Here is a 13,413-nt window from a genome sequence, read left to right as displayed (position 1 = left end):
TACAAATCACTCAACATCCTGACATTCTCAAGAGCTGGCTATGAACTCTGATTATCACAGAAAATTTCTCTAAAAGAAGTATCAAACAAAGTCTATTTTCTCTTCTCAGTGAGACCTCAGCCAGCATAATCCTGACATGCAGAACTTCCACACACTCAGCCACTGGACAGTACTGTGGCATAAGGAGACGGTGAGTCATTGCTCAGGGCTGCAAGTTTCTGCAGGTGTGTTGCACTGACAGGGAAATTTGAAGTCATAGCTAAGAGAATGGTACATTACCAAAAATGATACTCAATTGTGATAGAAGACAATGGTGAAGTATTACAAAACCTGACACAGTAGTAAAATGCAAAGCAATGATACGTCCTCACTCCCCAAAAGTGATTTAGGGGAGCTCAGAACATTTCAGAGGACAGGGCATGCCAACAGCCCTTCAAGTACAGAACTGGTAGCAATTGCACAACCAATAAACAACAGAGACTAGATAACGAAACACTTTCCTGTATCCCATCAGCTAATATCAAGGTAGAGTGGAATGCTTTTTATTTTAGTCCAGTTCAGGCAGGTTTCTCACAACATCTGGTTAGTTATGAAATTCTACTACACCAGAGGAAAAAAATACCAGTAACAATTCTGTCACCAAAAAGAAGAAAAAAGAAGGCAGTAGCACTGCAACTAGGGAAAGGATAGGGAGAAGATTCTTCCACAAATACCATTATGAGGGATCAGGAAGAAAAGGCCATCTACTTTGTGCCTGTTCTGAAGGATGCAATGTCGTCAAGCAAGAAAGCAGAGGAGGAAAGAAAGAAAGAAATCAATATGAAGTTCTTTCAGGAATGCAATGAACACAGGGGGTGCCTCTGTTTGGCAGCCCCAGGACACTTGCAGCCCTGGCTCGGATTGTGTGGATATGTTTTTGACTTGTCCCGGTCAGCAGATTAATGGCATTAACGAAGTTTCCATTAGCATCGGAGATTGGGGAGGAGGGTGAAGAGACAGAGGCGTCCAAGCGGAAAGCCACATGACTGCAGAATTGATAAGGCTAAAGATGAAACGGAGCTTCATTGGCAGAAGAGAGGCCAGGAAATGCCACTACAAATTAGCCCCAGGCCTCATTTCTTTTCCCTTCATTATCCAAACCCCTTCAGGAGAAGAATGGAGGAGGTTATGACCCTCTCCCAACACACACATACACAGATATTGAGTGAGTCGCTCTCAATGAACATAGACGTGGGTATATCTGTGTGTGTCTAAGGGTCTGTGTGTGTGGTATATTTGTGTCTAGGCAAATCTGTAATAATACATTAAGTAAAAAAAATATATCTGTATTTGCATCAATATATATCTACATATTGGTATATGTAAGGGACATGTTCCCATATTTACAATCTTTGCAGCTAAACTGTGCAATTTTTTTTTTCTTATTAGTGTTTACTGAAAGCAATGCCATTGAAAGCAAGACCTTGCACAATTCAGTGAAAATTCCAGAATTCCAGCACCTGAACATGCTGTATGTGTCTGCAGTAACTTATATGTGACTTACAGAGTTACTGGGCATATGTAAGTTTCTACATATATGTTTTCCTGCAGACTTATCCTTGTACCTGCTTCTGAAGGTCTATATACAGGGCATTCTCTGGGGGCACCTACACTCTTCCACATGTATTTTTTTTTTCCTTCTGTGTGTGTATCCTCCATTGTGGAATACAGATTCCACAGTTATGTGGTTGCTTGTCTCTGTGTCCCAGCTGTGTCTCTTCTGTGCATGAGTGCCTTTTTCAGAAGTCTGCATACCTCAAATAAGTTCTGGTCTGCTTACGTGCTCCTGTGTGTCTTTGTGTATGTTTGATTATATGTGCATGGGAAAACATGTGTCTGTATTTGTGAAAATTCTTCTGTAAATTAGGTGTAAAACTGTGGACAAGTTTTGTTGCCTGTCCCTGTGTATATCATTCTTGAGTATATATAAAAAATTCTATTTGCTGCTACTGACTACTTATTGCACCTGAAAATTGATGAATACAGGTAAATACAACAGTGAATACTGAGAAGTATTTGTCATAAGAAACACACAAATTCCACTATACAGCTATGAGAACTAGCTAAGGAGACTGGAGCAGAGGACAAGATCCATTTCAGCTAGTCATTCATATCCAGCAAATTTAGGGAGAGGAAGATGATTTCCTGCATAGATTAAAGAATAACATTTCTCCAAGTCTAATGGTGTGTATGTGTTGTTAGTAAGAAAGGTAGGTTCTCTTCAAAGAGACTGTTGGCCATAGGCTGCTAACATGAGAGACAACTTTGCCTAGGGGTAAACAAGAAAACAACCTCCTTCTGAGTTTGGAAAACAAAAAAGAGGAGAGGAAAAAAGCAGGGGAAGGATGTGTAAATGGAGCTTTGTGCAATGGTGCTCTGTTATGTGAGCTGTATGTGACAATAGCCCTGAAACCCTATGCGAGCAAACTCATAAAAGAGGTCACTGTCTCTTTAATTAAAGCTCCCTGGTTTGAGGTTAAAAACAAACCCAGTGTTTTATGACCAGGTGTGCGTGTGAAAGAGATGGGAACCCGATCCCCAGCCCAGTGGCACAGCAGCAGAGAGGAGATAAGGGAGGAAAGCTTTTTATTAAGGTGTTGCTTGAATGCTGCACCAGGCAAGGCAAATGCTGGAGAGGCAGGACACACAAGCCCCCGGGGACCAAGGCTGCAACAGGGCAGCACCAGGCAAGAGGAACACTGGAGAGGCAGGATAAGCCCCCAGGACCAGGACTTCCAAACCATCAGGAACAGGAGAGGGGGATCTAGAAGTATCAGCTGAACAGAGAACAGGAAAAGCACCAAGAAGATATGGGGCAAATAGCAGCCGTTACCAATCTCTAATACCTACAGAGGCAAAGACCACAGTGATCATGTGGTATCTCTGAGTTGGCTAATAACAGGGGAGCAAGAGCAACTACAGAGCCCTTGTTGGTAGGGCTTGCGAGGGGCCAACCCTTCGTAAAGCAGTCTGCAGGCAAGAGCCTCATATTGTTTGTGGAAACAATAGGGACTAAACTGATCCTAGCATCTAATAAAATGCCAAACCAAGATAAGAAGCAGAGAGGTTGCACCCTCTTCCTGAGCCCTTCCTGTCAGTGATGTATATATTGCTCAAGACGTTCATGTCCATGACACCATTACTGACAGCAAATCACACTTGGAAACTGGGGCTTCCATTTGCCCTATAATCCAATCTTTAGATCTCACTTCTAAGGTACCTGTCACTATAATATTGAACTCTAACAAAGTGCCTATATCCCATCGGTCCATTTGGTTATGGGCCCCTTCTTTACAGAGCCTCCAGCTGTCAGTCCCTGTCCCTAAAACTTATCAACAAGGAAAACATCAGCCAGTTCTCTTTTATACTGGCACTGAGAGCTACAAACGTTCAGCTTGAAACAGGAGACAATCCAGAACCAAGTCCCTGGGTTGCAGGCCACAATCTTTCCTGGGTAGAAACATAATGCGAGCCCTATATACCACTGTCTCTGGCACTCAAAACCATGCATTTCGTGACATAAAATCCAAATTCCAACTTCAGCATTGCCATGGTTATCCCAAAAGTTGAAATCACACAGCTATGAGATCCTCAGCAGATAGATTTGCTACAGTAATTACTAAAAGAAAGCTGAAATATAACATGGAACAAAAAACCTTGTGAACCTCCTGTCTCGTTACACAGCTATGTAAATAACAGCAACAAGACGTGTTTTTGAAGTGCTGTATTAGGAACAAATGAAAGGCTAACTTGGTATTTTCTCTATTCAAATGTGTGCGATTTTCTCTAGAATTGTGTTAATTTGAATTTTTCTTTAAGAAAATATAGATAAAATTTTAGTAGGTACAATCAGAAGGTCAGCACATAATTTACTGCATTCAGTGTAAATATCGGAGATCTATGGATGGGAAAAGCAAAATGAGAAATGCAGAAGAACAAAAAGGACAGAGGAGAGAGCCAACTACAATCACAGAGTGATATTTTGCTCACATTTATCAGTCTTCTGATGCAGATTTTAAGTTTATTTCCAGATGAGATTAAATATCCTTTCTCTAAGCTATAGGCAGGGAAATTAAGGCACAGAGAGGAAGTTTGACTACCACAGAATTAGGAACAGAACCAAAGTTTCAGCCTTGTTCAAGAAAAAGAACAATTGATCACTACCGCAAACTTCCAACAGCGTTTCCTCCATTTCTTGAGAACTTTCACTACAGAAAGATGCCTTTTTTCAAAACATACCAGTTACTAGGTTTGCTCCTGAATAACTGGGTGGAATTCTGCAGCCTGTAGTACGTAGCAGGCCACAGTATACAAGCTAATAGTCCTTCTGCTCTTGAAAACTATGAAAACTGAAGACTAAGTTAATCCCTGGTGTCAACCCACTGGAATCAATTGAATTTTGCCAGGAATGGTTTTAAACCAGTCATAGTAACCTGTTTGCTAATAGAAGACAGACAAGGCCCTGAACTACAATTCTATCATTTTTATTCCCTTGCAATGCACGCAATTCTTCCCACATATTGTTTCCACAGTCATGATTGCCCCTCTTCTTTTTACACCTGCTATTAAGTTTGACTTCTCATTTCCAAAGTAGCAGGACAAATTGATGGGTGGTATAACTCTCTTACTATCAGTAAAGTTAGACTACAATTGAATTTACCCCTTTCCAGTTTCACAATCTGTCTTTATTCAACAGCCTGTGCATAATGGTCCAAGCTGACAAGTATTCTGTATATGAAACACTTCAGAAATAAGAACATAGAAGATGTAGAAAAAAAGATTTGTTTGTCTAAGACTGAATGATTGAGCAAGCACTTAAAATGAAGATTTACATCAACTACAAATTTCTTTCAGAATTGTCTATCTATTTCAGCCTAGACAAATTAATTTTCTGAAAATCCAAATCATTCAGTTTGGTACACTGAATATTAAATGTATACCCCTTTAAACTCAAATCTGTAATGTTTTCTTAAAAATTAGTTAAATTTTACTATTCTTTTATAATTAAAAAAACCACCACACTAAATGTAAACATTTCAAGCCTAAGAAAAAAACTATTGCTTTAAACTAAAATAATTATCCTCCCAGTTGAACCACATCCTCCATTTTTTTGGTGCTGCACCAAACCCACAGATCAGTTACTGGAAATATTCTACTTCAACATCCAATAATCCACCTCGTTTTCCTTCGGCTGAATTTTCTAAGCTTTGCTCACTCCTACCCTGCTGCCCCTGACACCGAAGCAAGGCAAATGGAGCCTCTGTACCGATGAATACCAGTTAACAGGGATAACCACTTCCATTTACTTTGTGCTTGTGTAAATAGTCACATAAAGCGTGGGACTTGGGACATATGTTTATAGTCTCCTGCTGAGCAGGAGCATTGCCAGCATCTGCTTCATGACTGATGTTGGGTCTCCTAAAACAAGATTTTAGTGGTGAGGGCAAGTCACTTCTTTGTTGGTTTTGGGGTGAGGTTTTGGTTTGGGGGGTTTTTTTGCATGTCTTCCAGTTTTGCTTCTTGCCTCTTCCTTCCCAGGTCTCCTGTCAGTACAACATATTAACTTACACTTAATTTCTGTGCTTTTCTCATTTTAGAAGAAAAATGCAGCTTGGTGGCACAGTTAGGAGCAGATTGTCAGCCAGATCCCACTGACTTTGGTGCAGCTATGCTGATTTACACCAACAGATTATCAAACTCTTTGAAAAGCTAGGTACAAGTCTTAATTTTTTTCCCCTACATTACTGAAGTGATTAAAGCAGTAATAGAGGTTGCAAAAGACCTGGCTGCAAAAACTGTGTACCTTCTTTGCCAGGAACTATAGCTACTTGGATTTTTTGACTTTTTTTTTTTTTTTTCAGGCTGAAAATGTAGATTCAGCACAACAAAACTTTTTTCAGAGAGCAACCACTTTTGACAAATTATACTAATTAAAACATTTGATGAAAAAATATTTTTAGATTTGTATGAAACATTCCCCTTTTCATATTCAAAATTATTCCCAATAATAAGCTTTTTTTAAAAAGCTCTTAATTTGACATCTTAAGATGATCAGAATCTTAAATTCTCACAAATTCTTAAGTTCTCACAATTTTAATTTCTCATCCTTGCTCAAGAAGGAACAATTTCTCAGAATTTAGAGCTTTTCCATAGAATAAGAAAAGTGTTTCCCATCCAGATTTATCATAATTTTGTTGTACCACTCCACAAATTTCATTATTGTCTTTGTGCCTCAGTTCTTTATCTGCAGAACTGGAATAACGCTGCTCTCGCTTAACAAGGCCCTAAAAAACAGAACAGTTTCTTGAGATATTTAGATATTATAGGCTTGGAGGTGTGGTACTACTGTAAAGTTGCCCAAAAGTTACAGCTATCCAATCTTTAGCATTTAGGGATTTTTAAAAAAGTGTACAAATTAACTAATTAAAACATAGGGACCCAATAGCATAATAGACTAAACCGGAATTGAATACCAGAGAGTAACTGAAACTTCAAAAGCATCTTGACTACCAAAGTCACGCAGTCTTAACTTTTTCTTTGTTCACTCTACCATTATCTTGAAATGAAGGGGTCTTGCTTAGGTATTCTAAGGAATATTCCTATTTTTCCTCTGTTCTTTAAATTATTTGATTTCACAAACTGTATGAAATAGAATGAGGCAACCACAAACAGAATTGAAAAAAAAAACATTGCCTGAAATTTCAAGAGAGCCAGGCTTTCACGCCCAGTGTCCACCACTGGCTTTTTGACAGTAGTTTGAACACAGTAGAGGCTAACAGTCCTTACCTGTGCTAGTACAAGTCCAAACAAGCCAGCTCTCTTCATAACCCAGCCCCCTCTTCTTCTGTTCCTACCTCTTTCTTTTTTTGCTGTTATTTTCCCTGCTGGCTTTTGCTCATTCCTCCCCATGTCTTTCCTCCGCTTCTGTTTCCCCTCTCCCCCATTTCCATTCCAAAAGTTCTCAGTTAAAAGCATTGCCTGAAGCAAGATCACATCTTCAATAAGAGAGGCAACTTCATTACAGTTTAACATAAAAAGATCAGCTGATATCGATCCATAATTTGGACAAGTGCCATGCTATTGACAGGAAGACAAAATAAGTTAGAATGGCCATGTTTCAAAAATTCTGTATGTACACTCAATCACTAGAACAGAAATTGCAGCCGGGTATATAATAACACAGCCGTGTTCTCTATTTCCCCCGTAGATCAATGCTAATATGAGGAGGGTCACAGAAGATGGATGTTGCCAACAGAAAATCTTGAAACTCCACGTTAGGACTTGGGTCCTCCATGGGTAAAAGTGGGTGCAATGGCAGTGTAATTTAAATATGAAAGACCAAACTCCTTCATTAATACCTGAGAATGCTCTACTTCAAAGTAGTTACTTCTGCATTTAAATTCAAGTTAGGGAAAACAGAAACTGACCCAACATCCTGCCTTATCTGAGCACACAGGTTTTCGTTCACACACCTAGGGGACCCCAGAGGGATTGCTTAGTGGGGTTAGACAACCATAAGATAATATACCTTCACATACTCATAGATACACAAAAAAATACATATGAGCTTTCTATACATTACTGAACAATCATTCTACTAGAATGTAATTTTTCCCGAAGGTACATGGTGGCAGGAGAGAGAGAGTATTTCTTTCTGTTACTTTTTACTAGAAACCATTTTGACAGGGTACTGAAGTGCCACAAAATTTCTAGCTCATGCTGGCTATGTTTCACTAGTAAGGTTTACGACCCCCACGTAACAGATGTTTAAACTGGTTAGCAAGGACCAAACACAGGAACTTCAGCACAAAAAATACAGTCCTCTACCATTTGAGCTAACTCAAACAGCTATTTACTGTAACAGATATTTATTCTTTGTACAGACCAATTGGTACAAAGAATAAACCAGACAGACAGGGCATTATACTTGCACTTCACCAAGAGAGATTTTTTTTCAGTACTTAACTCTGTTAAGGTCAAATTCCCCACCCACACCTTTACAATAACAAGGTTGGATGCAATCACAGTTCACATGGGAGGGTTGCACAAGACTACAGGCCACCAAAGCAATTCTACTGTCCCCAGGAAGTTAGCACTCCAAAAAACTCAGCTGTGAGACATATACCTCTACCATTCCTGCCTAAAAAACTCCTGTAGCTAATAGCAGTGAAGATCTTGTTTTCTCTATAAGCTGCTATTTGAGACCAACATAGCTCACTTAGCAATGCATTGCACGCTATTCCTGATTATGTAGGAATACCAAGTAATTGAAGAGAAATAATACGCATCAATGACTAGGATTTTTACCAGGATTTATCCTTTCCTGTTTCCTCCAGATTGACATGTATTCATCTTCAAGGCAGAGGACTACAAACCACACAGTTAACTCAAAACTCTGATGTGCATTGGTAAATCCTTACATATAAAAGGAGATATATATATATATATCAATATCTATCTCTTTCTCTGCTTTCACTACCCCTATTCAGGAAGCTTCTTCAGCACTTTGAAGCAACATGTTCACGTTGCTAACATTACATTGTACGAACAGAGTATTTTTTAAAAGATGTATAGTCTGGGTCATTCACAGAAAGTGTTCACTTTCAAATTGTTCAGTAAAGCAGACTCACTTCCCAGAAAAAGATGCTGCCCCATCAAAACTTTGGTTCACATTTCAGCCTCGATCTGAATCCAAACTCTGCAACTAGCCTTTATTTTGACAACAAGCCAAACCTTTCTTCAGCTACTCCTGCCTTTTCCAAGATACACAAAACCCATGCTGTGGTTTGTGACTCACGCCCATTATTAGTTTAGTCAGATTATAGACAGTTTTGATGTCTGGTTCCCAGTACAATGCTGCAATGTTTCGGACACGTATGGGAATAGTGAAGGAGTGGGTTGTTAACCACATTTCTATTGATCACAGACCTCTATAGACCTACCTGCAGAGAGACTATACCAACAGAAACGCTGCAATAGCCACAGGTCTTCAGATCATCCTTAAACTCTCATGCAATCCCATCCAGTGAGCTATAACTGCCCTTTCACCTTGCTCTTCCTCCTTCCTTCTGAGCTCATCTGGCTAATAGGTCAGAAGTGAGGACACCTGTGCACAAAGCCATTTAAACTGGGAGATTATTTCCTAACTCGGGAGTTTAGTTCCCATCTGAAAAGCACCTGCTGCTGGCCCTGACTCACATGGGGGCTGAATCCACTACCGGTGGCCCCTGATTCACCTTTTCGCTGTTTGCTCTGCTAGCGTCATTGGAGGGGTATGCGAGGAGCGCGGCCCGTCTCCCTCCCAGCCGGGGCTTTCCGGGAGCTGACGCTCCGAGCCTTCTCCATCGGGATGCTGCAGAGTCACAAAGCTCCTCCTGCGGCTTCAGAGTGGCACCTAGCGCTCAGCTGCTGCCGTGCTCCTCGGCCGGGGCTCTGCTCTGCCGCCGTTCTCGCACAGAGCGGCTCACCTGCTGCCAGAAAACCAGGGTCAGGGACTCGGCCTTAGACAACAACCGAAATAACTGGGCTACCTCAAGGAAATGACTGCACTTCTCTCATAAACTGCAGGATTAATTGATTCCACGGGAAGCAATCAGTAGTACAGTAAAATAAAAAAGGGAGTAAACTTATCCTTCTGGTTAACCAGACTGTGCTGTATGAAGAGGGTAATTTCTATGCAGCCCAAACTAAAGATGACAAGTTCTATTTAACAAGCCTCCCTCCACTGTGCACTTGTTACAGTGGTTTTCCTAATATGTACCTGTGGAAATCTGATTGAAATTACTAAGCATTTCTTCGAAGGCCATGCCTCTTCTCAGATACTGCAACTTTTGTTCACTGCTGCTCAGAATGAATTTGTCTCCTAACCCTCAGTTCCCAAACTCACTTTTCCTCTTCTTCTATGTGCCAGTCAAATCTAAAAAGCAGAACCCTCCAAGAGCAGGGCATCAAAAGGAGACAAGGAACTGGGTGCACATGCAGGGAGTATTTTCCAGATATCAGAAATAACAGCCATCAGAATCTGAAAGACACAAATTGCCTGGAGCTCTTGAGGGAACGCCTCAAGGCAGCATGCTTTTTTTTTTTTTTTTTTTTTTTTTGTTACATGATTTACTCAAGTATAATTTTATGGTGTATAATTCAATCAGAATGCTCTGCAGGCAGGTACATTATCCCAGCTGAGTATGTTTCCTCTTTTCAGCCTGCCTGAGGTGAAATGGTTGGATATGTTAAAGAAAAGCTACATAATTACGTAAGAAGTGTGTAGCTTTTTAATACGCGTTTTAGTAGCAGATCTCAAAGTGTTTTAAGAAAAAAAGGTCAAATGTTGCTTGCCTTACTTTGTCCATCTGTGAAATGAGAATAATACCTAAAGACAGGAAGGTGAGGATCAGAACCTGAGTGTCCTGAGCTCTTTCCAGTACAGAAATAGTTAGATTTTTTCCCATTACATCCAAACAAAAGAAATACTTACAAACAAAAGAAATTAGAGATAGCGGCAAGACAGAGTGCTTAAATCATGTTCTGATCCTCTCCATATTTTAGTTCTGCCAACTGCAAAAATCAGGCATTTATTATGCAAATTCAGAAATGTGTTCAAATATAGCTAGATACGTGGCATAATTTTCCAGTTCTTAAAATTCCTCTAAATTAGGGAAAACCTCCACTCCTGAATTCTGGCTGAGGTAGCTGATACAAAAAATAGAAGACAAAAATTACTTCCACATATAAATGTAAGAGAAGAGCAGATCCTGTAAGTATTTTGTCTGTAATATACATGACAAACTAACAAGCTTCCAATAAATTAAATTTAAACCAGTTTGTCCTTGGCCTGGCAAACTGTCCAATATCTACATTGCCACATGGCTGAGAAAAAGTATTCTAGGGGCAGAAAGTTCTTCTTGGCAGTAGGGCCTGCATTCACAGGTAAAATGCAAGAAATCACAACAGTCTTGATGCTGCAAATGTGAGCTGCTTCAGAACAACACAACATCCATTGGTAGCAGACTGTTGTCCAAGGCCAGAAACAATACTAAGAAAGCCCTGTATCACAGTTGCCAAAAAATAAAAGTGTGCGTTGTGAGAGTCTTACACGATGACTAAGACCCAGCCTATTACTGAACTCCAACTACCTACACCTACAAGAAGCTCAGAAAAGCTGTCCAATGTAGAGCACACAGCACTTACAAGATCTGACCCCCGGACACCATGTCCAAACACTTCACAGTCCAAAAGCTTCTCCCAGCTGTGGGATCATCTGACATTGTCAGCTGGGAAGTTCTTTTTGCTATAACTATCATCAACTTCAGAATTACTTCTTCCACTAGCTTAAGTACATCACCATCCTATATAACAGCATCAAGGGCCTTTTGCAGAACAAAAACCTCTTCAGGGCTCTTCAGTATCATCTTCTTACTGCTCCTTTCCAGTTGGCCAAATTGAAGGAGCAGCTCAAGACACCCTGGCCCCTTATAGACTAGCTTTGCTCAACATGTTGTAATCAGAGACTGAAAAAAAACCTTTGTTCCCCAGTTATTTTAGTTTTTTCACATCCTCAAAAATGCTCCTAAGTAGCACACGTCTAACTGTAGGATGAATCAGGGAACATAAATACCTGATTCCTTTTTCTGATTCTGCCACAGACTCATATTGAGACTTTTGGAAATACATGTCATCTTTCTGTGCTCCAGCCTACTGTATATAAAATTATAAGACACAAATCTAAAGCACAGTGAGTTCCCTGACAGAAAGAGGACAGACAAATTATTCATTTACTTATTATTCACGTACTTTGCTATTTATTTTTAGATAAAGTGCTCATTTCTCTGTCACAAAAAAAAAAAAAGCTTTTATACCTGCAAACACTAGAAAGCTAAATAAGTCACAATACAGGAGTGAAACAGATTTGTTTGTCACAGACAACCTCAGCATTGCCTGTTATTTGACTACATGACCTTTGTAACGGTGATAAGATGTACATGTAGCACTAAATAAGAGGAGGCAAATAGTGACAAAAAGAACCAAGGAAATATTCATGTAGAACTTTCCTGTTACCAAGGAAGAGTAAAGACAAAAAGGCTCTAATCAATCTAATTGTAACCTTGAGATGCAGATTAATTTACCTGTAAGTCTCTTAAATTGTAACATGAGTTTTCCCAGGAGCAACGGAAAGAAACATTTTTTGGATTTCAAATTAAGCACATTTGTTATCAGCTGCGAAAGAAATATGAGAGCATGGCAATAGCATTTTCATTTTAATGACTTACGCTTTCAGTCGTCTGCCTTCTATAAAACACCCAGCAGAGGGCTCCAGGACCCCGGTCTTGCTCGTCCTGAAAAGCAGCAATCCTCCCAAGTTCCTGTAAAATTGGAATTGGAGAGTTAAAATCTCCTTTAGCTGTAGCAGAAAATCTGGGAGCGGTGTGCGCTTTCAAAGGGGTGTACAGAAGTTGTTTAAATTTCTGTAAAGCTCTGAGATTGAACACTCATTGCTATTTAAAAAAAAAAAAAAAAAAAAAAGGACTTTGTTCTCAAAAGACACTTATCCTAAATTGCAAAAATTTATCCTTTCCTGTTTCCTCCAGATTGACATGTATTCATCTTCAAGGCAGAGGACTACAAACCACACAGTTAACTCAAAACTCTGATGTTGCATTGGTAAATCCTTACATATAAAAGGAGATATATATATATATCAATATCTATCTCTTTCTCTGCTTTCACTACCCCTATTCAGGAAGCTTCTTCAGCACTTTGAAGCAACATGTTCATGTTGCTAACATTACATTGTATGAACAAAATGCAGTTTGGTTTAGTAAGAAAAAAGCAGTGGACAAAAATTAAAGCTGTGCACTGATATTCTAGGCTTAACAACAGGTAAAAGAAAATTAGTTTGAACAGTCTCAAAGACACATATGAACATGGGATAGGATTAACTAAAAAAAAAAAAAAAAAGGGAAATAAAGCCAGAATATCAAGAAACATATTGCAGTAATGATCTCCTTTTTTGAGATTAAGCCCCATCACTGGAGCCTTTCAAAGCTGGAGTAGACAGGAACTGCAGAATACCCATTGTAGGAAGTATGCCTGCATTAAGCAGGGGGCAAAACCAGGTGGAAAGGATATGTTTTTGTTCTCTAATTTCAATTAAAATACGAAAAAGAAGCACATGTAACAGTTACAATTACTCACACACAAATATCATCCACCCACATATTAAAATGTCACAGAACAAACTTATTTCAAGTACATTATACAACAAGGAGTTAATAATAAGCTGGAGAAGGAACAATTTTCCTCTGGCTTGATTCAACACACTTGCATTATTCATCACATTTGTGAAAGAATATGAATCCCATCAAATAATTAGATGGT

General features: G+C 39.5%; 1 long non-coding RNA gene across 1 annotated transcript in view; it reads right to left on the bottom strand.

Moving 5' to 3' along the window:
* LOC141925909 (uncharacterized) overlaps positions 1–13,413 on the bottom strand; it is a 98,010-nt gene that overhangs the window by 83,491 nt on the left and 1,106 nt on the right. Inside the window, exon 2 of the long non-coding RNA XR_012623992.1 lies at positions 12,306–12,398. This is a non-coding gene — a long non-coding RNA (uncharacterized LOC141925909). The remainder of the gene's footprint in view (positions 1–12,305; positions 12,399–13,413) is intronic.

Source organism: Strix aluco, chromosome 7, assembly GCF_031877795.1.
Source record: "Strix aluco isolate bStrAlu1 chromosome 7, bStrAlu1.hap1, whole genome shotgun sequence".
NCBI classification, from domain to species: Eukaryota; Metazoa; Chordata; class Aves; order Strigiformes; family Strigidae; genus Strix; species Strix aluco.
The sequence above is the reverse complement of the archived record's forward strand: the minus strand, read 5'-3'. Positions and strand labels throughout refer to the sequence as shown.